This window comes from Rattus norvegicus, chromosome 17, assembly GCF_036323735.1.
Source record: "Rattus norvegicus strain BN/NHsdMcwi chromosome 17, GRCr8, whole genome shotgun sequence".
In the NCBI taxonomy this organism is placed as follows: Eukaryota; Metazoa; Chordata; class Mammalia; order Rodentia; family Muridae; genus Rattus; species Rattus norvegicus.
The window spans coordinates 6,199,034-6,223,747 of NC_086035.1; the positions used below are offsets into that span (position 1 = coordinate 6,199,034).

At 46.8% G+C, this 24,714-nt stretch overlaps 1 long non-coding RNA gene across 1 annotated transcript; it reads left to right on the top strand.

The window, feature by feature from the left end:
• The first annotated feature begins 20,565 nt into the window (after nt 1-20,565).
• LOC134482765 (uncharacterized) lies at nt 20,566-24,060 on the top strand. The gene is made up of 2 exons (XR_010059309.1): nt 20,566-21,041; nt 23,364-24,060. It is a non-coding gene; the product is annotated as an uncharacterized LOC134482765 (long non-coding RNA).
• Nucleotides 24,061-24,714: the final 654 nt, after the last annotated feature.

The following is a 24,714-nucleotide window of genomic DNA, read 5'->3' on the forward strand; positions in this document are numbered from 1 at the left end:
GATCAAGCCAGACAAAAGCCCAGCATGGGGAGGAGAGGGGTGACATGAATTCCCACGCCTTGCTGAAAGGTTACTGGTAACTGGTTGGTACTGGAGAAGGGGAGTCTGTTTTCTTTAATGGTGTGGCCCTTGGTAAATCAACTAAGCTCTAGCATATGGCCCCACACCGGGGAATATATGAGCCGCACAGATTGGACTCACTGAGTTATTAAAACAGAAAGAAAACGAGGACATGAAATTGGGAGTTTGGAGAGGCAGGGCTGGATCTGGGGGTGTGGGGGTGGGGTGAATAGGGTGAGTAGGATGCAAACACATCATGTGGAATTCTCGACGAAGCAAGCAGGGTTTATTCTCTCAAAAACAACAGGATTGCCGAGGGGCATGCAGAAGAGACACACTGTGGCAAACCTGCAGGTGAATTTACATTCGGCAGCTGTCACGCCTGACCTCTGCACATCGTCAAGCTGAAGTGCTCCCGGGGCCTTATTTAGTGTCTTGCTTGGTTGCTGTTCTTAAGTATCGGTTAATGAATTTGATTTAAAGTTTTTAAATGAAATATGGTTTGGGATACCGATAGGCCTTTCGAAGAGAGAAAATGTACACAGTGTAGGAGACATACAGTAAGACGATCCCTTTAATACATTTTGCTAAACACACACGTATGATCGCTTCCCAGAAAGTTTTTTCTTTCACCTTTATCGAGATTTACATAATAAGTCACAATTGTCTCGAGCCTCTTCTGTAGGGCAGTGTGGTACGGGCATGTATCTACACGCATCCACCCACTCTTTGAAGCGCGTCTGGATAAGTCACGACACTGTGACAAAACGCCGAGATGGACGGCTTAAAGGAAGGTGAGAAGGTTGGTTATGTGCTGACTCACAGGTTCAGGCTAGTTAGGCGGAAGCACGTGATCACATGATCGAGGAAACCGCAGAGAGGCAGAGAGAGGGGAGGAGTCAGGGGCGTACCCGCAAGGCTAAAGTCTGTCTACCAGACCGCTTCATAAAGGTCCCATCACGTCCCATAGTGCCACAGACAAAGCCTCTGGGAGCATTGGGGATCAAAACTACAGCTCAGTGTAAATGTCGTGTGAGTAGTTTCTACACAGAGTTTCTGCCCATGCTGGGTGCAAATGCAGCTTTGTAAAGACGGAGAAGGCTAAGCTGATTCCATGACAGGCTTCAAATTGGCAGTTAAGGAGACAAAGCCTAAATGTCTGTTTCCAAGAACTGGGAAAGTCCAGGTAAGTCCAGGCCTCAGAAGCTGCCCAGCCACCTGGCCTGAGGCAAGGACAAGACCATTGGTCAGCAGCAGTTTCCAAACTTCCCAAGCAGGTTCCCAGCCTCCACGCCCTGGTAATGGAATGTCTGTAGAGATAGACCCAACAGATTAGAGGTCACCTAACCTGGAGTTCCCTGATGTGCTTTAAATCAGGCCTGCGAGCTCACTTGGGTGTCTCTCTGTCTTGGTAATTGGGAGACCCCAGCGTGCTGGCCTTCTGGAGAATAAAACACTCTCTGCGTTTACATACTGTTTGTGTCTAGGGTGTCATTCTTTGGTGAATCATGGATCCTTACAAGACGTTGTTGATTTGCTGGCACATTGGCTCCACAAATGCATAATTGCAGCTATGGAAGGCTGACTGAGTCTCCTTCCTTGTAACCCTTCCCTCACGCCTTCGCTGTTCTGATTTCTAACATTGAAAGTTCTCTTTTTCTTCAGTTCATGAAAGTGGAATCCCGCTGTGTGGTTCTTTGAATAGTCCACCCACCTCCCTGACAAGAGTGTGCTCCTTGCTGCTGCTGAATTAGCACTGTTTGTTCATTTTTAACTGCTGAGTAGTATTCCATTGCCTGAATACACACTGAAGTCCATAAATCCTCTTTCTTGCTGGTGATCAGGTCTCTTCAGATTTTACTACTACTTTACCACTCATGCCTAGTCTCGTGACAAACCTACAAATTGTAGCCTTTGGGTAAACACCTGGGAACAGAGGGCCAGGTGTTTAAATGGACACAAAGTTTCCCAAAGCTGTTAACAGAATAGTCCCACCTGCAAATTATGAAAAAAAAAGTGATCAGTTCTTGCCAACATTCATTGCTAAAATTCTTTCCCTGGAGAATACATAAACAACGTAGTCTACTCCTCCTCCTAAGAGTCCAGTGAAAAACTGACCTGGGATCTGCCTAATCACACTAGAAGGTCTGCGTGAGGGTGGGTGACAGAATCCTTGCGACTTCACAGCTGGAAACTATCTTTGCTCCTTTCCTGACTCTATCCTCCAGTCCTTCCTCAAGGCCATGTGCAGTCAGAGTGGAACTGCATACAACTGGTTGTGAGGAGTAGCTGGAGGCTCAGGAGAGGGTCCACCACCCTTCCAAGCCCTCCTTCAACAAGGAAAGGTCAACAGTCAACAGGCCCAGCTGTGATGGCTTTTTTTGCAAGTGGGCCCAGCTGAACGTACAGAGATGGTGGCCCTTTGGGTCAGAAGAGTATCCTGAGCAACACTGATGCTGTCAGACTTTCATCCTACTACTGTGGCATCTCGCCGTGATTTGAACTGCTATTCCCTGCTTACCGATGCTGCATAATCACGGCTGTGTCCGTGGCCATTCACGACTCTTTTGTGAAGTGCCATTTCTTCACAAGAAAGTGCGATTTCTTTTACCTCTGTCTCTACTGCATGGCTTTTAACTTTGCTATAGATTTGTGAGGTTGTGGGAATGTTTAACCTGTTAAGATATAAATCCTTTCTCAACTCCCAATCCCGTGCTCACGACTCGTGACCTGTCTTATCCTTTTATTAATGAATCTTTTGACACGTGGGTTTTTTTAATTCTCGAGGGCATCCAGTACGTCAGTGTCTCAGGTTCTCTAGAGACATAGAGTCGATGGGATGGACATGTTTGAAAGCTGATTTATTAAGTGGACTCATATGATCCAGGTAGTTCGGCCATGGCTGTCTCAAGCCTGAGGGCTGGGAATCAGTAGCTGTTCAGTCTGGAGCAATCTCAGCAGTTCCAGTCTGGTGCTGGAGACCCAGAGGGTTCCTGAGGAGCTGCTGCACTTCTGTCTATGTCCGAATACTGAAGATGCCAGCGCTAACTAACACGGCCGAAGGAACGCCCCTGCAGCAGGACAGATGGACTTGCCAATGAGCGTTCAGGCAGGCAAAAATCCAAGATTCCTTCTCCCACATCCTTTTATCTGAGCCGCCACCACAAGGTGCTGTATCTAAGGTGAGTCCCTCTGCTTTAAATAATCTGATCTAGAAAATCCCTCCCTGGAGTGTCTGGCTGCCTGGGTTTTAGTTGACTTCAGAAGCAGTCAGGCTGGCAAGCAAGATTAGCCTTCACCATCAACTTACTTTGTTTGCTTGGTGATTTCAACGTCTTCTTACCACATGTTTATCTGCCCAAGTTTGGGGTTTCCTCCTTTTTAACGTAGAATTTTTTATGACGGTGGATTTTTATATTCAGCTATGATCACCTTGAATTGATTTTTCATGTGCTGTGAGATGGGTGTTCACTGAGATTCTTGTCTTTTTCATGTATGCTATTATTCTCATGCCATGTGTAGAAAATATTCTTCTTTCTCCAGCGACCTACTCTTGGCACCTGTAGAACTAGGAGCAGGAGAACTGTAGGTAGGCAGACAGCAGGGGCTGTGCATCAAATAAGAGGCCAGAGTGGATGACATGGGACCGTTTTCGAATGTACACTTGCACACATGTGAACACACCCTCAGTTATCCACAAATACACAGGGTCTCTACCTGTCCCTCTGTGTTCCAGCGCACATTTTTTTTTACAACACCCCAAATTATCTTTGCCATTTGAAATTAAGAAGCATGTATCCCACACTTTTTCTTTAAATTAGTTTGCATATCCCAGGCCTTTTCCTATTTTGGCTGTCCTGGAACTTACTCTGTACACCAGGCTGGGCTCAAACTCACAGAAATCCTCCAGCCTCTGCCTCTCAAGTGCTGGGATTAAAGGCGCGTGCCACTAAGCCCAGCTACCACATCGATTTTGGAACATCATTTCCACACTACTTTATCCATCGAAACAGTCGTAAAGTCAGCCTAGATTTCAAAAAACAGCCTCCAACGAGGAGGCAGCATGAGGACCAAACCGAAGGCAGCTTCGTCTGAGTCGTCCGCCATCTTAGCCAAATGCAAAGGGTGTCTGCCACCTTCGTGTTAGCCACTTTCTCAAGCTGTGACCAGACATCTGACGAGAGGCAATTTAAGGGAGGAAGACTGTTTTTAGGTTCACGGTTTGTAGGTACAGTCCGCCGGGGTGGGGGGTGGAGGCCTCAACTGTGCTGCTTGAGTGAGAGGTGGCTTACTCAGCCCTGGGCGGATATGGAAGCAAAGAAAAGATAGAAATCAGGATGAACTTCCCCAGAAAGGCTTCTCTCCCAGAATTCCACTTCCGCAGACTAGATGCTATCTCCCAAATACTCCGTAATCTCAACTCCACCAGTAGGGGGCACAAAGCCTGCAGCCCCATGCCTGGCATCTGAGGCGCACGGTAGCATCACCTGTGCCCCAGCTTGGGCAGTCCGGACATTCCAGCTCTGCTGCCTGTGGCACAGTGCTCTCTCTCCTTGGGACTGGCTCGACTCTGCCTAGATGTCCTAGATGTGTGGCCTCCCCGGCATCATGGGGGTCTCTGCTGTACTTTACCGTTTTCACACACAGGAGCTCCGTGAAGGAACTCCAACCCTTGCCGCACACCGTGCGACCCCTGGGGGCTTTCCGAGACCTGATTGCGAACCCCAGTAACACCCTCCTTCTTCTCCAGCTTGCGTGCCTGCCGTGATGGTTAATCTCGGTTGTCGGTTTGACTAGATCTGAATCAACTAACGGGCAGGGCTTTGCAGCTTCTCTTCCCGCATTGTGCTGGCGTCTTTCGTTACTACCATTCTTTGCTAACGTTAGCACCCAGGTGTTTTGTGGTGTTTGTTTGTTGGTTGTTTGTTTTCTGACACAGGCTAAAGACCCAAGGGTCCCCAGAAGTCCTCCAGGCCTTCTGCGGCACTCAGAGCACTGCTGGGGAACTTGATCTTGAAGGATCCTAAGGGCTTTCACCAGACTTTCACCCACCGCCTCAGGTCAAGATTAGGCCAAGTACCAGCTTCCCGCCTCTGGTCAAGGCTCGGCCAAGTTCTACCCACAGTTCCTGGGAGGAGCAGGGACATTCTTGAAAAACTGCAGAATGTACTGACTGAGAGGTCCCCTGACCCTCTGGTCCCTGATAGAGTTCGAAGGTGTGTCATACGCTTGCTAGCCAATAGATTCAAAGGTCAATATGCTTAGCCAATATGTTTAAACTGAAACCTAACCTTGCCGATATAACCTGTACCCCTAAAAGGTATAAAAACTGCTTGTTATAGCCATTTGGGGTCGCCTTCTAGTCCCTCAACATAAGGGGTTGATTGAAGGTCGACCCCAATGTGCCGGAAAAATAAACCTCTTGCATTTGCATTGAAGTCTGTTCTTGTATCTCACTTGGGGTTGGGGGTGGGGCTCTCCCGGTAGTGAAGACTCACTTCGAGCCTTACTATCTGGTAAGCTGAGTAGTTACTGGGCTCCCAACATCTCTGCAGAGTGAAGGCAGCCACTGTTGCACTTATTAGATCTCATCCTGTAAGCCAACCTAAAAAACAAACAAAGACCCTTTTGATATCTACCATCCTATCCTGTCCCCCTAGAGAACCCCGGCTAATTCACTGTTGATGCTTTCTCCCCAGAACTGTGACCTAGGTAACACACTAACTAATGGTCCACTGCCCAAACCATGAGAGTCTGTCTAGATGACCTTGATCGACAGACACTGAAGGTCAGAGAAAAGGGAAATGTGATGGCCAGACCCCGGACCATTCAAAAATAAGTAAATTTTTTAAAAAAGGTGGCACCTAGCTATCTACCTCAGTAGCCGGCCACAGCACCTCTCTGTCCCACCAGCAAGGGCCACTCGCTGCTAGGGAAAGGACAGGACCCACGTGTGATAGGTCTGGAAAAGCTGAGCCAAGGCTATTTGTAGAAAGCGGCTCTCAGCCCTCCCCTGTGTCTGACACATCTGCCATTCCTGGTTACGGAGCCCTCCTCACTGTGGCAGCCTCATCGTTATCTGGAAACGGGGAACTTTTCAACTGGAGCTGAACCCCTCCCCCGCCCCCATCCCCAGAAACTGTAATACTATGTACGTCAGTCGGCAAAGGTGGAAAAGGAGCTGTTAAAGTCTTGAGTTAGATGGCTCAGCGGTTAAGAGCACGGACTGCTCTGCCAGAGGTCCTGAGTTCAAATCCCAGCAACCACATGGTGGCTCACAACCATCTGTAATGAGATCCGATGCTCTCTTCTGGTGTGTCTGAAGACAGTACAGTGTCCTTATATAGAATAAGGAAATAACTCCTTTTAAAAAGAAAAGATATGTGCACCACATGCTTGAGATGCCCGTGAAAGCAGGAGTGGAAGCAGGAAGAAACCATCGGATCCCCTGAGACTGGAGTTACAGAAGATCGAGAGCCACCGTGTGGGTGCTGAGAAGTAAACTGGGAGCCTCTGGAAGAGCCGCTGGTGCTTATCCACTAAGCCATCTCCCTCCAGCCTGAGATGAATCTTTTTTTTTTTTCCGGTTTCACTAACAAAAGTACCGGTAGTTTTAAAGATTGCCGCTTGAAGTCCGGGAAAGATTTGTTTGAAGAAACGTTAGGCCTAGAAATGGCAATGCAAAGCCATGGCCTCCCTTGACAGTGAAAAGGAACGACGTGGCAACGTGGGCTACGACGCGGGTGAACCTTGAGAAATATGCTGAATGGAAGAAGAATCAGGTCTCAAAGACCATGTGTCTTATGATGTCATGGATGTAAAATGTCTGGAAGAGACTATTTAAAATAATAATAATAATAATAATAATAATAATAATAATAGTAATAATGTTGGCTGTGCGGGGAAGAGAGGAGACAGTTAATGGAGATAGAGTTCCTGTGTCCAGGAAGTGCTCTTACCCTCACTGTGGCGGTGGACGCGGGAGTCTGAGAATTACTGGCAAGCATTGAGCTGCACACCCTAAGCGGAGGAGCCGTGAGGTGCGTCTAATTTCTGTGACTGCTTTAACAAGACAGCACAAACCTGCTGTTTCAAAGCAACAGCAAAAACTGTTCTCCCACGTTCTGGAGGCTCTAAGTCCAGAATACACATCACCATGCCACGTGTTGACCCAGCCAAGCTGCCATGGAGGACAGGCCTTTGAGACGTTCAGCTCTGGTCACCGTTCACACTGGCTGTAGCTCCGAGAGCGCCATCACTGGATCCTCACGTGTCTCTGCATGCCGTCATTACAAAGCCTCTCCCTCTGCCGCTCTGTAGGGGTGCAGAGGGCCTCAAGGCCCACTCAGATCATCTCCCCATGTCAAAATCTGTCGCACCTGTAAGTCCCTTCCTTCTTACAGGACAACCTACGTTTCAGGCCTTAGACCTGTTCATATAACCGGGAGAAGGGTCCTTTCTTAGCCTTCCGTACCATGTGGGAATTAAATCTCAACAAAGCCTCTTTCCCAATTGGCAAGAATTGTGAGTCAATAAAAATACACACGAAGACATACTCGTGTTTGTAGAGTCAAAACTTTCCAGAAACAGTGAGAGACTGTTTGCCTATAAATGTTGTTTTAATAGAAGAACAAATCCATTTATGGGAACAAGCTTAATTTTCTTTTCTGAACCCTGAACGCATTTTATGTGGAAGCTTTAACCAAATAGATCTGCCCTGATATTCTATATACATTTTCATAACACAATTCTAGCATTTAAAAAGCTGCGGTTTGGGGGCTGGGGATTTAGCTCAGTGGTAGAGCGCTTACCTAGGAAGCGCAAGGCCCTGGGTTCAGTCCCCAGCTCCGAAAAAAAAAGAACCAAAAAAAAAAAAAAAAAAAAAAAAAAAAAGCTGCGGTTTGGGGGTTTGTTCATTTAAAACGAAGGACTTTTAGAAATGCATTCGATTTCCCTCTGGTTTTACCCCCAAATCTTTTCAATTAACGTCATTTTCTGCGTGCATGACATAGCAGGGTGGTGATGCTTTTCCCTAAAGAAACTGATTTTTTTTTTCAAACAGTAGATAAATAAAGGCTTTCAAAATGTCCCATTTCCAAAAGTACTCTGGGCTCTCCCTCTCTCTCTCTTCAGCATTTTTAAAGCGCTTTCAGAAAGTGCAATCTTGAGATTGAATCGGCCCCTGCACCTGCAGCCCAGGCCTCAAGTGCCCCACTGTTTTGGAAGAAGCCCTGCACACATGCCCTTTGTATCGCTTTTGTTTCCTAAAGAAAAGTCAAATCTACTGCAGTCTTCCTCTAAACGGAAAATGAAAGGCCCGAGGGCCGCCACAGAGCGGGGCAGGACGGAAGGAGACCTTTGGCGGAGCAAACACCGGCCTGTTAGCATCTATGGCCTTACCAGGCAGGAACTTGGCTGTGAGCGGCTGGAGAGCTGGCGTCAGAGCCTGAAGGTTAGTGGGCTGGGGTGTGTAGCTCCCTCGAAGCCTTCCAAATCCCCAGACCTACCCAATAAGCAGAACACAGCCCCCCCCCCCCACCCCGCACTCCCGCCGCTGAGCACTTGCTTATTTTGAATGTGGTCCTGCTGTTTTGCTGTCTATCGAGGCTGTAAACATTAGTAAATGCTAACATTTTCAAATAGCACGAGAAGGTGTCTATGGAAATCAGGTTTTCCGGGTCTCACACCTAATGCTCCCTCCACACAGAAACAACCACCTGCGGCGTTTTCTTTTATATCTTCTCCGAGTTCTGTTTCATTTGGTTACACTTTTTTAAATTGTGTATGTGTGTGAGTGTGGGCCTGTCAAGCGCCCGGCTGCGCACGTGGAGGTCAGAGCACGCCTTGCAGTAATCAGGTGACTGGGTATCAATATAGGTATCTTACCATTTTTTTTTCCCTTATGTTTCAGGTTATTTTATTTAAGAGAAAATTCAACCCACTTAAGGAGAAGCAAAAGGAGCTGCCCTCTTGTAGAAAGATGCTTGCTTCTGATATTTGATGCTGATGGGTTAGGATACCAACAGCAACAACGTTCCAGAGACAGCCCCCCACCTCGCGCACGCCTCTCCATCCCCATCCCCACCCCCACCCCCACCCCCACCCCCACCCCCACCCCCACCCCCACCCCCACCCCCACCCCCACCCCCACTTGGCGTCTTAGTTGTAGATGGTGACTATTAGAGAGGAGGCCAACTGTACAGACTTAAATTGAACGGCTTTGCTTGCATTGCAGATGCTGGGCTCCTTCTTCAGTGGCTTGGCAATCAGGGGCCTGGTACTGCTCTGAAGAATTCAAATTGACATTGAAGTCTTGTCAGCCACCACCATTAGGAACGCTGAATGCCAAAGCCGCAAAGGTGGAGTTGTCACGAGGGCTGTCAGTGTAGCTTTCTCAAATTAGCCTGACTTCTTCTGTGCCGCCTTTTCTGGGCCACTTCATGTTCTTCGTGGCTTTCAGGGTCAACCTCTAGTGACCCACTTTTTCCAACGAGGCTGTGCCTCCTCGAAGTTCCGAGACGCTCTGAAACCGCCAGGAGGTGGGAAGAACTGTTCAGAGGTTTATAAAGTCCGTTGTCAGCATGGCGGGAAGCATGGCAGGACTCAGGCAGCCGGTGGTCAAGAGGGAGCCGAGAGTTCCACATCGGGATCCCAGGGCAGCAGGAAGAGAGCCCTTGTCTTTTGTTTATTCAGGTTTTAAGTCTACGTATTTCCCAGTACAGATATAGGTTACTTATCTAAGTGAGTCATACAGGTGAGCGTTTGAAGCTGTCTCCAGGGTTGTGCGCTTCCCAGCAAAAGCTACAGTAAACTTGCACACTCTCAAGCTTTCCTTGAAAAGACATGCTCACCAGGCTGACATACCACAAAAAAAAAAAAAAAAAAAAAAAAAGTGTGTGTGTGCCCTTGAGTGTGGGGGGGGGATGTGAGGGGGGTTGGAGGAGGCAACCCAAAACACTCAGAACACTCAGAAAAGAGCTCCCACCCCATCCCTCACCCCGCCCCAACATACCACCACCACCAGCAATAGCAGCAGTCCAGAGTCAAAGTCGTGGAGAAGATTAGAGACTCAGAGCTAGAGTCCATGCTCCCAGCCTGAGGAAAGGCTTTGTTTAAAAACTACCCAGGCTGCAGAGTAAATCATTTTCATCTTCGATCTTCCCCTTTCACCTCTGACCTAAAGCCTGAAAGCCCTGCTGGTTCTGCACAGGCCTCTCAGCTCAAAGCACAGGCCCCTCCTTCATTTCCCAACAAACCGTTCCTAGACCTGCAGGGCAGAGAATGCAGGTCAAGGGGCCTCAGTAGAAACCAAACCTCCAGGGACAGATGTCAGGAAAGAGACTGCTAAAACTTCCTCCGAGCCCCCAGAGTCCTTTGGTCAATATTTTACCATGTGGAAAAAAAGAGACCAAAAGTTGTCTCTCGATGACAGCTGAAAGAATATCACCGACAGTCAGTCCATCTGAGGAGCCAGGAGACTCCTCAGTCACAGGGATGGTTAATTCGTCTGGGCAGATTTGGGATAAGCAGGTTTAAGTTAATAATAGATCAGGGTGATGGGCTCGTTGAGACTATGAAATGTGATCCTGTGAGTATTGAACTGGAACAAGCTGGCTGCACAGAGCTGGCCTCGAGACACTGTGTTCGAGGGCCGGAGAGATGGCCCAGCGAGCGGTTAAAAGCACTGACTGCTTTTTCAGAGCCCTGAGTTCAAATCCCAGCAACTACCTCACAACCATCTGTAATGGGATCTGATGCCATCTTCTGGGTGTGTCTGAAGACGAAGCACTCATATACATAAAATAGATAAATAAATCCTTTTAAAATGTTTGAACTGAACACATGCCTTTGATCCCAGCACCCAGGAGGCAGAGGCAGTAGGATTCTGTGTTTGAAGCCAGCCTAGGCTACATGGTGAAGTTTTGCCTGGAAGAGAGAGAAAAATGTGTTTACCATGAAAACAAATGTGTCTGAAGCCCTTCAAACCAATCTACCTTTCCGAGCCGGTTAAGCGTTCATTCCCCCAGGACGCATTTCCAACGAATTTGGGCTACCAGATATCTTTCCTACTCTATTAATATTAATTAACTCATGTTTCAAGTCTGAAAATGCTTCTGTATGGCACATGACTCCATGATTCCCTTAAGACAGGGTTTCACTAGTTTGGAGGAGGGTTCTGTGCAGCCTTGATCCACAGTTCCACACCCTCAGATTCAACTAACGAGAACAGAATGTAGGGTGGGGGGATACCTTTAATTTCAGCACTGAGAAGCTAGGCAAGTGGGTCTCTGTGAGTTTGAGGACAGAGATCTATACAACCAGTAGGACTACATAGTGAGACCTACAAGAGAGAGAGAGAGAAAGAGAAAGAGAGAGAGAAAGAGGACAAGGTTCCCACCCCTGGAACAAAGCCACCAGGGCATGGGCCTCCATGAGTGTTGATGGTTGCTAGGTGTGAAGCTTGTTTGTAGAAATATATATCAGAGGGGCTGGAGTCATGGAATGGCTGGGGTCATGGTCAAAAGGGCACCTGGAGTAAATGACTGAATTGATGTGTAAGAAAAAGACTGGGCCTTGGTCTTTGAGAGCTTAGCTATCTGGAAGGGGTGTCTGGAGATCTCCAGAGAGAAAGCTGTCTCTAGCAGAACACGGGCTGTCAACTTGTAGCCCACGATTGACTTCGAGTCATCGCTACCCCTCCCCTGTCCCTCTGTCAAACACCCCTTCTCCCAAACACCCCTTCTCCCAGGAACTCCTCTCCAAGCTAAGGTTGTTCCTTGGAGGGAAAAGGGGTAGGGAGAGAGAGGGGGGAGAGAGAGAGAGAGGAGGGAGGAGAGAGAGAGAGGAGAAAGAGAGAGAGGAGAAAGAGAGGGGAGAGGAGAAGGAGAGAGAGAGAGAGAGGGAGAGAGAGAGAGAGAGGAGGGAGGAGAGAGAGAGAGAGGAGAAAGAGAGAGAGAAGAGAGGGGAGAGGAGGGGAGAGAGAGAGAGAGAGAGAGAGAGAGAGAGAGAGAGAGAGAGCGTTGAAGGAGATGATTCTATTGACATTGATATATAGACGTTGCCTTTGCCTCTTATATCCTAAACTGACAGAATAGCTATCAGTTCGCCGTGTGTCCTGCATTAAACACTGGGCAGCCTAAGAACTGAGGTCTTCCCTGAGGGAAAGTCAAAGCCAGCCCAGCTGCTTCCTGGAGGTTCTTCGGCAAGGAAGGACTTTGTCACTCCCAGTGCTGTCAGAGTGGAGGTGGCACCGCCGTCTGCAGACCACTGGCTGCTGAACTCATAATTGGGACTGCACGTGGAGCGCACAGGATTTCAGAGGCTGGAGAACAGCCCGAGCCCTCGGCAGCACTGCCTTCTCTCAGAGCTCAGGTCGACTCACAGGAGAGAGAAAAAACAGAGTAGGGGAAAGGAGCTCAAAGACCCAAACAAAGGCAGAAGGGTCTGAACTTTAAGCTATGATTCAGAGAGAGAGCATCGCAGAGCTGGCAAGAATTGTAAGTCAGTAACCCACCTCCATCCTATGGCCTGGAGCCCAGTAAAGCATCCCGTGGCCCACAAAAGGCAGACAAAAGGCTAAAACTCTGCTGTCCGGACTCCCGCCCGCCCACACTGGCAGTCTGCCTTTCAGAGCAAAACATCTCCAACTTCAGTGTTTGAATCCCACTGGGGAGCTTGTGAAGTGGGATTCGGGTCAGCCAGCTTACTGAGAGTATAGGGGCTTTTGTTTATTCGTTTGTTTGCTTGTTTGTATGGCATGCTTGAGGACGGAAGACACTGAAAAGCATTCACTTACAGGTCTATCGCCAACTCTGTGGAGTTACAGACACATCCAGAAAACAGTCTGCCCTCCACTGCCTGTGCGCTGATGAAAAGCAAGTCCCGCGTCTAGCCTCTTCACTCAGTTTAAGCCCCAGCTCTGTCCCGCTTCTCCACTGGAACCGCCCTGGATTCAGAAGCTAGTCCCGCACCTAGCAGCCCTTACAGTTCCACCACCAACTGTCTGCAGTTACAGAAGCATCCAGAAAACAGTCCGCCCTCCACTGCCTGTGCGCTGATGAAACGCAAGTCCCGCTTCTAGCGTCTTCACTCAATTTAAGCCCCAGCTCTGTCCGGCTTCTCCACTGGAACCGCCCTGGATTGAGAAACCATGACACCACATTTTGTTTTCTGTCATTGAAACGGAATGTTTCAATGTGGCATACATAAACCACAGGTGTAGCTGTGCCATTTATGTAGCTCATTCAGGAGACTGGATGAAGCATGGTGCACGCAGGCTGGTGATGTCCTCTCTCGTACGGTGTCTAACACGGTGGAGGCGTCACAGAGCAGCTAGTGTGGGCTCCCCCTTCTCATGCAGCCACTTACACCCCAGGGACATCTCTGGGACTTCGTTCCTATGACCTCATCTACTCACAATCTCCCCTAATACCACTAATATATGAATTTGGAAATTAACTTTCCAACATAAGAACTTTTGGGGTGGATATATATAAACCCTGTAGAGCCAGTGTTCCAAATCTTCAAAAAGATGATTTTAAATTATTTTTGCGGGGCTGGGGATATAGAACCTAGGACCCTCACCGGCTCCTTTTTTCTTCTTCTGCCCCTTACCACAAACCCATTTTTATTAGACTTGATCTTGGCTAAAACAGTGGCTCTCAAGGTGTGGAACGCAGACCACAAGCATTGATATTCCTGGGATCTTGTTAACAATGCAAAGGCAGAAGCTACAAAAGTGGGGCCTGGTAACCTCCATTTTAGAAGATCCTGGGGGGCGGGTGGGCAAGTTTAAGAATGGCCAAGGGCAGAGGCTGAGTCAGGAGCATGCCATCCGCACACTCCGATCTGTTAACAGACAGTGTTTCCCCGAAAGTGTGATCTACAGAAAGCGTTCGCTGCATAGACTCGGGGTGTGCATAAACAAGACGTAACCACTCAGTTTAGCAGGCATGTACAGCATCTCTCTAGTGGACCTCAAAGAGAAGATTCTCAAAGAACCATAGGAACACTCCGACTCATTCCCTCAAGCAGGCCACCTCCAGCATTCTTGCCTTTCAGGGAGGCTCAGCACAGCAAGTCACAAGTACAGTCAGTGTGCACTGCCTTACACTGGGCAATGAAAAGATTCGTATACCTGACTCAACCACGCTGAGTGCATGTGTGTGCGTGTATGCACGTATGTGTTTGTGCATGTATGTCTGCATGTATGTGTGCATGTGTGTATGTGCATGTATGTGTGTGTGTGCCCTGTGGAACACAGCTCATCTGAAGCCACCTCTATTCTATAAATAGACTGGTACCTCATTGGGTGAGGCTATAGCAACAGCCTCGTGCCCCGCTGTGGTAACAGAACAGAAATAAATCTAATCGCACCCCTCGCCCTTCCATGTACTCCCCTTGTTTGTTTATTTCTTGTGGAAAATAATGAGAGAGCCTCATTAAAGCATTCTCTGTGCTTGTTAAGCTTGTGACAACTCTAAGGGAACATTTGCTTCTCTGTCTCACGTATAGCTGTGATTCATCTGTATGCCCTTCCTCATTGTTTGTTGCACTGTTGCCATGACAACACTTTTCCTTTCAAATACCAAGTAAATCAGAGAACAGCACAGACAGTGTGCTTCTATAAGTAAATGCTTCGTTACCATCCACACAAATCTATAGGTGAGTGCTCCATCACCATCCACACAAATCTATAGGTGCATGTTCCATCACCATCCACACAAATCTATAGGTGAGTGATCCATCACCATCCACACAAATCTATAGGTGAGTGATCCATCACCATCCACACAAATCTATAGGTGAATGATCCATCACCATCCACACAAATCTATAGGTGAGTGCTCCATCACCATCCACACAAATCTATAGGTGCATGTTCCATCACCATCCACACAAATCTATAGGTGAATGATCCATCACCATCCACACAAATCTATAGGTGAGTGATCCATCACCATCCACACAAATCTATAGGTGAGTGCTCCATCACCATCCACACAAATCTATAGGTGCATGTTCCATCACCATCCACACAAATCTATAGGTGAATGATCCATCACCATCCACACAAATCTATAGGTGAGTGATCCATCACCATCCACACAAATCTATAGGTGAGTGATCCATCACCATCCACACAAATCTATAGGTGAATGCTTCGTTACCATCTACACAAATCTATAGAAGAATGTTCCATTACTATATACACAAATCTATAGGTGAGTGCTCCATCACCATCCACACAAATCTATAGGTGAGTGATCCATCACCATCCACACAAATCTATAGGTGAGTGCTCCATCACCATCCACACAAATCTATAGGTGCATGTTCCATCACCATCCACACAAATCTATAGGTGAATGATCCATCACCATCCACACAAATCTATAGGTGAGTGATCCATCACCATCCACACAAATCTATAGGTGAGTGATCCATCACCATCCACACAAATCTATAGGTGAATGCTTCGTTACCATCTACACAAATCTATAGAAGAATGTTCCATTACTATATACACAAATCTATAGGTGAGTGCTCCATCACCATCCACACAAATCTATAGGTGAGTGCTCTATCACCATCCACACAAATCTATAGGTGAATGCTTCGTTACCATCTACACAAATCTATAGAAGAATGTTCCATTACTATATACACAAATCTATAGGTGAGTGCTCCATCACCATCCACACAAATGTGTTGTTTATTGCACCCACTTCCTTGACAAAACCAGCCCCATTAAAATCTAATTTTTTAAAATTTCTCTCAAGGGAATTCAAAAGGTGAGCCACACACACTTACACACACACACACACACGTGCACACGCACACACATACACACACACACACAATTGAAACTGAAGGGGTTAGGGATTTAGGGATTTAAACCTTTAAAAAGATTTTTTATTTCATTATTCTTTGCGGTGGGGGAGGAGAGGGCTACTGACAACAATAAAGATTTTAAAATTCAAGTCTAGAGACTAGTATCTGAAATCTTCTCCATCTTAGACAGCAGAAACCCCGTCTCACATGTTTGTACACTAGCGTGACTCCAAAACTCCAGCACTGGGTTCTAGCATGGAGCGCCATGAGCATTAGGGGCATCCGTATACATGTCTAACAGCATCACTCCTCTGAGCCCCTCTGCGTGGGATGAGCTACCCATCTGTGCCACGTTGTCCCTTCTCCCGTGTCAACCACAGCAATGGCTCCCAAATGCTCCCCCGTGGACGCAAGCGTTGCCTTCACCCAGCATTTAGGATATATATATTCTGTGAGGAGTGCTCGCTGAGGGTAGATCTGTAAGGCGGCTGTGACATAATCTCAGCCCAGAGGACCGTAAAACCTGCATGAGATCAACAATGCACATAAAACTTGTCGTCCAGGGCTTGGCCAGGAGACAGCTGATAACCGAGAGCTTTGGGCTGAGGATAAAACATTCATGACAATATTATGGAGCACAAGATGGACGGGGTTACAGTGGGGTCCGATGACCAGTGAAGAACCCCATGGAACATGTGCCAATTCCAGGGGGGACAAGGTCTCTGACAACTGAAACAGGACAACAGGCATAACCCAGAAAGTGCCTGGCAGAAGGGTCGGATGGTATTCTATAGAACCCCACTCCTCCCCTCCTCTCCCCCATCTCCTCTTTTCTTCTTTCTCTCTCTCCCTATCTCTTTCCTCACACTCTCTCCTGCCATCCCTCCTCTCTCCCTGTCTTTTTTTTTTCTAGAAGGGTCCCAGTATGTAGTCCAGGCTAGCCTCGAAGTAGAGACCCCTTTGCTCAGCCCCCTCCTCCCCACTCCTCATTATTCCCCACCCTGACCCCAACCCCCACGCTAAGATTAGAGAGTTACAGGAAACTGTCACTCTACCCCGCCTCACTAATCTTCCTTACACATAAAACGCGCCTGATCAGGTTTCCGTTGTGGGACTCGCTGCTGGAGCAGGTTAGTGCCTTCCACAGGTTATGCCCTTGGTAAGCCCTCTATCCCCAAAGGAGGTGCTGTACCCTGTAAGATGCATAGACCATCACCAATACAGAGTGCCAGAGCAAGCTGAGCTCGTGAGAAGTGCACACCAACTCTGCAGTGTCTAGAATAGGAGACAGCAGCATTGGGGATCATGAATATCGCAAGTTCAAGGTTGGTTTTAGATGGGACTTCGGGTGAGGAAGCGAGGGTCTTTTCACAACAGTCCAGGATTGATGGAGACAGGAAGGAAGTGTCCCTAAGGAGTCCAGACACTCCAGAGGCCTTTTCCATTGGTGAGTCTTTCCGGAAACGACTGTGCTGAAACCCACAGAGGCAAGTCTGGGGGCAGGGAGGTCATGGCGCAGAAGAGGAAAAGCCTCGGTGTTCTCTTTATTCAGGAGCAAGCTTACGGCCACAGTGGAGTCAGGCTGTATGGAACCAAGGCGAAGACTCCTGGTTCTCAACCTTTCTCGAAGGAAATGTGGCATCCTTCGCAGGGCCTCAAAGACACTTTGACATCACAGTCCTATCCCTCAGAACCTTAGAAGCTAACCCAAAATATTTGTAGAGTTCTATGTCATCGTGTTCACACAGACTGTGTTACCAATAATCCCAAACTGGAAATGACTCAAATATTGAATCATCACAGGTAAATACATCACAGTGTACAAAGCTGTGATTTCACAGCGCCATTAAATTTTAGGGGAAAAAAAAACCATAATGGCATATGCCTGTTCTGTATCTGCTAAGGGGGGAAAAGGCTTCAGGGGGCTACAGTTTCCATATTCTCGTTTACACATGTGTATTTGTGGGTGAGCACGTTGCACATGTGTGCACTCTGGGGTGGGGCGGGGCATGCATGGCAGCATGGGTGTGGACTCCAGAAGACCCTGTGGAGTCGGCTTCCCTTGCATGTGTGGAGGATCAAAGTCAAGTCGTCAGGCACAGGCAGCCATGTCTTTTCCCACTGGGCCATCCTGCTGGCTCCAGCTTTGTATTTGTAAAATGTTTACTATCTGTGTGCTATGTTTTTAAGATGCTATTTTTATCACTGGGATTTTTCTCCTGTTCAGTGATAAGGCAGAAGACTGGAGAAAACACTAAAGAAAGATTATAGGTTAAAAAAAAAATCTTACATTAAAAATGAATTCTGGGGGGGCTGGGGATTTAGCTCAGTGGTAGAGCGCTTACCTAGGAAGCGCAAGGCCCTGGGTTCGGTCCCCAGCTCCGAAAAAAAGAACCAAAAAAAAAAATGAATTCTGGGGCTGGAGAGATGGCTCAGCGGTTAAGAGCGCTGACTGCTCTTCCAGAGGTCCTGAGTTCAAATCCCAGCAACCACATGGTGGCTCACAACCATCTGTAATGAAATTCGATGCCCTCTTCTGATGTGTCTGAAGACAGTTACAGTGTACTCATATATAATAAATAAATAAATCCTTTTTAAAAATGAATTCTGTAACTTTACTTTCCTGAGGAAATTTTACTCGATTTTCTGATTCTTCTACACTGGTTTGTGTTGAAGACTACGAGGGACCACTTTGTTATTGAGTTACTAGAGTGAGGGGAAAAGTACTTCTTTGGCTTCCTAGGAAAACACAAATACAGGCCTTCTCTCTCTACCGTCTGTCTGTAAAGTAAGTGAAGCGTTTACTCTCCTTGTTTTGTTTTGTGTACTGACTTCGAAGACTAACTTTATCTCTCCAACTTGCAGTGCTGATAAATTCATGTGCAATGGGCCTCGGAGAAATATTAACCATTAGGAAAAGATGCTTGAAAAGCAAGCAGGACGAGAAGTCCCCCATATACTGGGGTATAAAGCAGAGATAGAGGGCTGTAGCTGAGGGCTTCTGCTATCTTGAAACTTGGGCAGCTTTTTACCAAAGATGTCTGACATTCTCATTTAAACAATTTAATAGCTCAATTACCAGTGAATTAAAGACATAAAGGGAAGCTTCAGGGCAGACCAAGGAGAAAGACTGTGGCCTCAAGTAGGAGAGTGTGTGTGAGATACACACACACGCACAAACACACACACACACACACACACACACACACACACACACACACACATACACACATACCCCCATTCAGCCCTTCAGCCACATTAACCAACAAGTTAGATTCTGTTGTAGCAAGAAAAGACCAAACAGGGAGGGAAGGAAGGAAGGAAGGAAGGAAGGAAGGAAGGAAGGAAGGAAGAGGAGGAGGATAAAAAGTGGGGAGGAGGGGAGGAGGGGAGGAGGGGTGGGACAAGCTAGCTAGGCAGAAAATCTTAGGAATCAGGAGAGGTGGAAAAAGAGAATCTCAAAAAGTGTTTACAAGCACAGAGAAGATTGCGTGAGAGCAGACAGCTGCAGAGCACAGAAGACGACAAGACATGCTCAGGAAGAAAACCAGTCCAGACAAAAAGAGACCGATGGCCAAATGCTTGAGCCGCAGGCTTGGCACCTCAGACGATCAGAGGAAAAGGAATTGACCTGCCATTGTAGGTCAATCTGTGGTAACTGTCTGGAGATCTTTGTGATGGGTCCTGAGGTTTCTTTCGACTGTTCTGTAAATTTGCCTTGAGCAGTAAATTTCTTTTACTTCAATAACGATATATCATATATTCCAAGAACATTTCATTGTGCCCCATAAATGTATGCGGTTACACTTCTGATGGAAAAGAACAATACTAAAATGTCAATGAGCCTTAAAAAAACAAACAATAATTCACTTTCACGTAGACGGATGCCTATTTTTGAAAATAAGATGTCTTTCCATTTATCACGACTCTACGGTGAGCTGTGTGTGAGAGCTGGCAACGAACTAGGTGGCATTTGGTACACATGCATCAAAAATCCAAACTCTAAGTAGAGGCCATCATGGGATGTGTCGGTGTGGACAGAGGAGGTAATGTTTGAAAGGTGCTGACAATCTGTGAGTCACTGAGTGTACCTGGAGAAATAATAACTTTCTGGGGACGAGAAACCACTGGAGAGAAAATGTTGCTCCTACCTTACACTGGCTAATGAATTTACCAGAAGGACGGGCACACTACACAGCCCAGGAGTCTTCCCTCTGTGCGTGACTCCTTCCAGCTTCTTAGCAGGCAACAAATGACCACCAAGCTGGTTGACATCAGGGACAGGTCAGGAAAACAAGTTCTGGCCTCTGGGACCAACACCCTGGCCACTGTCTCCACTCACAAAAGCTCACGTCTGGCGTGCACAGCACAACCCAAAGTTACATTACAGCTCCTGAGAAGGCTGTGAAGGTAAGTTCTCAGGGATGACACTGACTAGCCTGCAGGGACAAAGGGACAAATGAGGGGACAGTAGAACTCTGTATTAAAAAAAAAAAAAAAAAGCAGCCACCAGCACCACCTTGACGGAAAGAAAAATAAATTTGTGCATTTTAACAAGAATAATTATTTTATCACCTCCCCATAAGCAGTGGATTTCTTTTGCTTGTGTTCTTGGTTGGTTGGTTTGTTTTTGATTGGTTGGTTGGTTGCTTGGTTACTCGTTTGCTTAGTTCGGGTGGGTTTTCACAACTCTTCGCACAGCAAAAAAATTAAAATGTGAAGAAGACAAAGAACTGGAAGTGGAGGAATCGCTCCATCTCTTCAGCCCCTGCTACTTTTACCCCACTCCACTGAGACTCACAGCGGTGTCTCGGGGATCGTGTGTCCACCCCAGAGTCAGGCTGTAAAAACCGCATCCATTGATGCGGTGCTTCCGGATGGGGTGGTGCGAGCTGAGGGAGAGAGCTCTGAGCACATGAGAACGCTCCTAAGGAGGGCGCTACGCTGGAGCTCGCAGTCTGCAGAAGGTGTTTGTGGGGCCCTGGGTAGGCAGAGAGCCCTCAGGGTGCCCTTCAGAAAGCCAGTTGGCTGAGCTAGAGTGAACCGATGCCTGTGAGTCACGGTCGGAATCAGCAAGAGGCTTGGGAAATGAACGGACTAGGAACGATGTCATCGATGTCATCGCTTGGCTTCTTCCTCTGACAAACGTATGTTGGTAACAATAGAAATTACTAAGAAACTCCACGCCACCTCTGCAACTTCTCTGTCTATCTAAGATTACCAAATTAAAGAGGGTTTCTTTTTAAATTCACACGTTGTATTTTTAATATCCCAGAATTATCTGATAAACGTTCAAAGGAAGTTTCTTTCCGCCTCATGAGCTTGCTTTTACCTTTAACTCTAAAGGTCTCGGAATATTTCTGCTAAGTGTAAGATCCCCAGGAATCTCACGGCAGGCTCCTCGCGGATGCCACTCTGTAGATGCAGGAGTGGCCACAGCGGCTCACCCTCTTGAGTAACCACCTTTGTCCAATGCCACTTAGAAGTCCGGCTCCTCTGCATAGTGATGAGGGCGGACCAGCCTCAAACTGAGACGCGCAGGCAGGATGATGCCGCGTTCTGTGATATACATACTTTACTTCAATTTGTAAAACAATGTCGAGCTGGAAAAATAGCTCAGTGGCAGAGCACTTACCTAATATGTATGAGGCTTTGGGTTGAATTACATACATGTACACAGAGATACACACACACGCACAAACACACGCACACACACACACACACACAAACACACACACACACACACACACACACACACTGATACAAATTTCATTGTCCAGTTCAGTCTCCTTACCCTTTCCCATCTCTTGTCTCCCACATCTGAACTAATTAATGCATGAAAGATTTTTCTCTTTCTCAGAAAAAAAAATCTGCTCTCAAAAATCTAAAGAAAACTGACTAGATGCTGCCTTTCCTAAAAGTCAGAGAGGCTCTGCTGACACAACTTAGCAACAGGGGAGCTGGGTCAGATTCTCAGGGAACATAGTTGGTTAAGACCAAGCCAACACAAGCAAACATCAACAAGAGATCATTTTCAAAAAGCACTTCTAGGGCTAGAGAGATGGCTCAGTGGTTAAGAGCACCGACTGCTCTTCCAGAGGTCCTGAGTTCAATTCCCAGCAACCACATGGTGGCTCACAACCATCTGTAATGGGATCCGATGCCCTCTTCCGGTGTGTCTGAAGACAGTGACGGTGTATTGACATACATTAAATAAATAAATATTAAAATAAATATTCTTAAAAAGCAGCTCTAGTCTTCGTAGTTTTTTGATTGTTCTTTATTAAAAATCTAAAGAGTTGGAGGGAGGAAAATTCTCGTGAAGTGTAAAATAGCATGAAAATCTGTCCCCACCATTCTGTTGTCTCTTCCCCAGATCTCTGGTCCCCAACAGAACCCCCAGAGTGTGACCACAGCCTTTATCTGTCACTCTGTCCATTTCCTTGAAGATGATTTCATTTGTTTTGCTAAGTCCTGGTTCCAGACGGTCACTGTTTTGGACTACGCTATTAAACTGGTTTCAGACCAGACTGAAAATCAGAATAGAGTCATTGATGCTAAATGAAGTTCCACATCACCAAACCTAAACCATGGTGACCCCCTGTGAAACCAGGACAGTTGAGATCAGGCCGATTTTCCTGAAAAGACCAAGAGCCATGAGACTGGAATGCCCTGCTCTAATCCCTCTGTCATTTAATTTCTTCTTAAATACTTTGTGTGTGTGTGCGCGCACGTGTGCACTTGCACACACACTTGCATTCACCTGACCATATGAATGTGCCCCACATGCAGTACCCACAGAAGCCAGAGTTCATGCAGACTATTAGCTTATTTTTTTTTAAATTTACTTATTCTATATAAGTACACTCTAGCTGTCCTCAGACACACCAGAAGAGGGCATCAGATCCCACTACAGATGGTTGTGAGCCACCATGTGGTTGCTGGGATTTGAACTCAGGACCTCTGGAAGAGCAGTCAGAGTTTTTTGGTTTTTTTGTTTTTCTTTTCTTTTTTTTTTTTTTCTTTTTTTTCTTTTTTCGGAGCTGAGGACCAAACCCAGGGCCTCGCACTTACTAGGCAAGAGCTCTACCACTGAGCCAAATCCCCAACCCACAGTCAGAGTTCTTAACTCTTGAGCCATCTCTCCAGCCCCAACTATTAGCTTAAAACTCAACTGTTATGACGTTTTCCTTTGACAGTTCATTTTACTCCTTCTGTCACCACCGTCACAGCGGTTCCCACTTCTTACCTTCCCTCGTTCCATTTTGGGAGGGAGCTGCCCAGTGGCCAAGACTGCAGCCTCTGAAGCTGAGCATCCATTGTCCTGGATTTATTACCCACGTGACCTGCTAAGCACCTTGAAGCTGAGAGTCCTGGAGAGAAATAAACAGGGACATTTAACCTTCGTGATTCTTAGGAAATAACTTTTGAATGAGATTTATGTCTAAATCATATGATTCTTTTCCCAGGAAAGTGCAGCTCTCCAATTTGAATCCCGATTGAGTTTGATTAAAGGTGGTTTTGATTGTGCAAGGCTTGACACTTCCTATGTCGCAGAAGAAATGGGTCCTTCAGCTGTCAGCAGGCGAGCTTCAGCCTCTGCTGTGCACCCATGGCCCTTACAGCATCCATCACAGCATCGGACATAGAGAATCAGCCCCCAGAGGTGTCTATCGATGATTGTTTTACAGAGACAGCAACGCGTGTATGCACAGTGAACGTTTATCCAGCACGGAGAACAAAACGTTGTCGTTTTCAGCAGAATGGACTGAACTGGTGGCCAGAAAGTTAGAGCAAAATAAACCAGACTTGGAAAGAGAAGCAGACCTATTCTTTCACATATAGAAATAAACACATAGAAAGGAGAGGTTTTGGGAAAGAGAGGAGGGGTTGGGAAGAGAGAGGGGACATAAGTCAGAGAGTCCCAGGGTGAGCAGCATCAACAAGTACAGTAAATAGACATATAAAAATAGCCAGGGGGTTGGAGAGATGGCTCAGTGGTTAAGAGCACTGACTGCTCTTCCAGAGGCCCTGAGTTCAATTCCCAGCAACCACATGGTGGCTCAAACCATCTGTAATGGGATCTGATGCCCTCTTCTGGTGCATCTAAAAATAGCTACAGTGTACTCATATAAATAAAGTAAATAAATCTTTAAAAAAAAAAAAGCCAGGTGAAGCCCATTGTTTTCAACAATTAGCATATGCTAATTTCTAAGAAGTTGCCACACCGTCGATTCCAACTGTTCACCCTGTAGGATGGAGTAACTGTCCAGAGTGTACCACAGGCTATCCCAGGCTAACCAGGCTAGCCCAGACAGATGGCTGGTGTCTTCATCAAACACTTGTCTCTGCTACCAGACAGAGTAACCTATCTCAAGAAGAAATTTAGCAGGCTGGAGACATGGATCAGAGGTTAAGAGTACTGACTGCTCTTCCAGAGGTTCTGAGCTCAATTCCCAGCAACCACATGGTGGCTCACAACCATCTGTATTGGGACCCGATGCCCTCTTCTGGTGCATCTGAAGACAGCTATAATATACTCATAAACATAAAACAAATAAATAAATCTTAAAAAAAAAAGAAAGAAATTTAGCACTGCATGGCTCCTTACTCTGAGAAAGAAAACATTGTTATCGATTCCCAACCAGTGCTATTAGTTTTTCTTGCTATTTTTCTATCTCAATACGTATTATTTTATGCGTAAGGGTCCAAATGCATGTTTGTGTACCTTGTGTTTGCAAATACTGGTGGAGGCCGGGAGAAGTCGTCATAGCACTGTAATTAGAGTGCTAGGTGTTCGTGAGTCTCCCTGTATGGGTG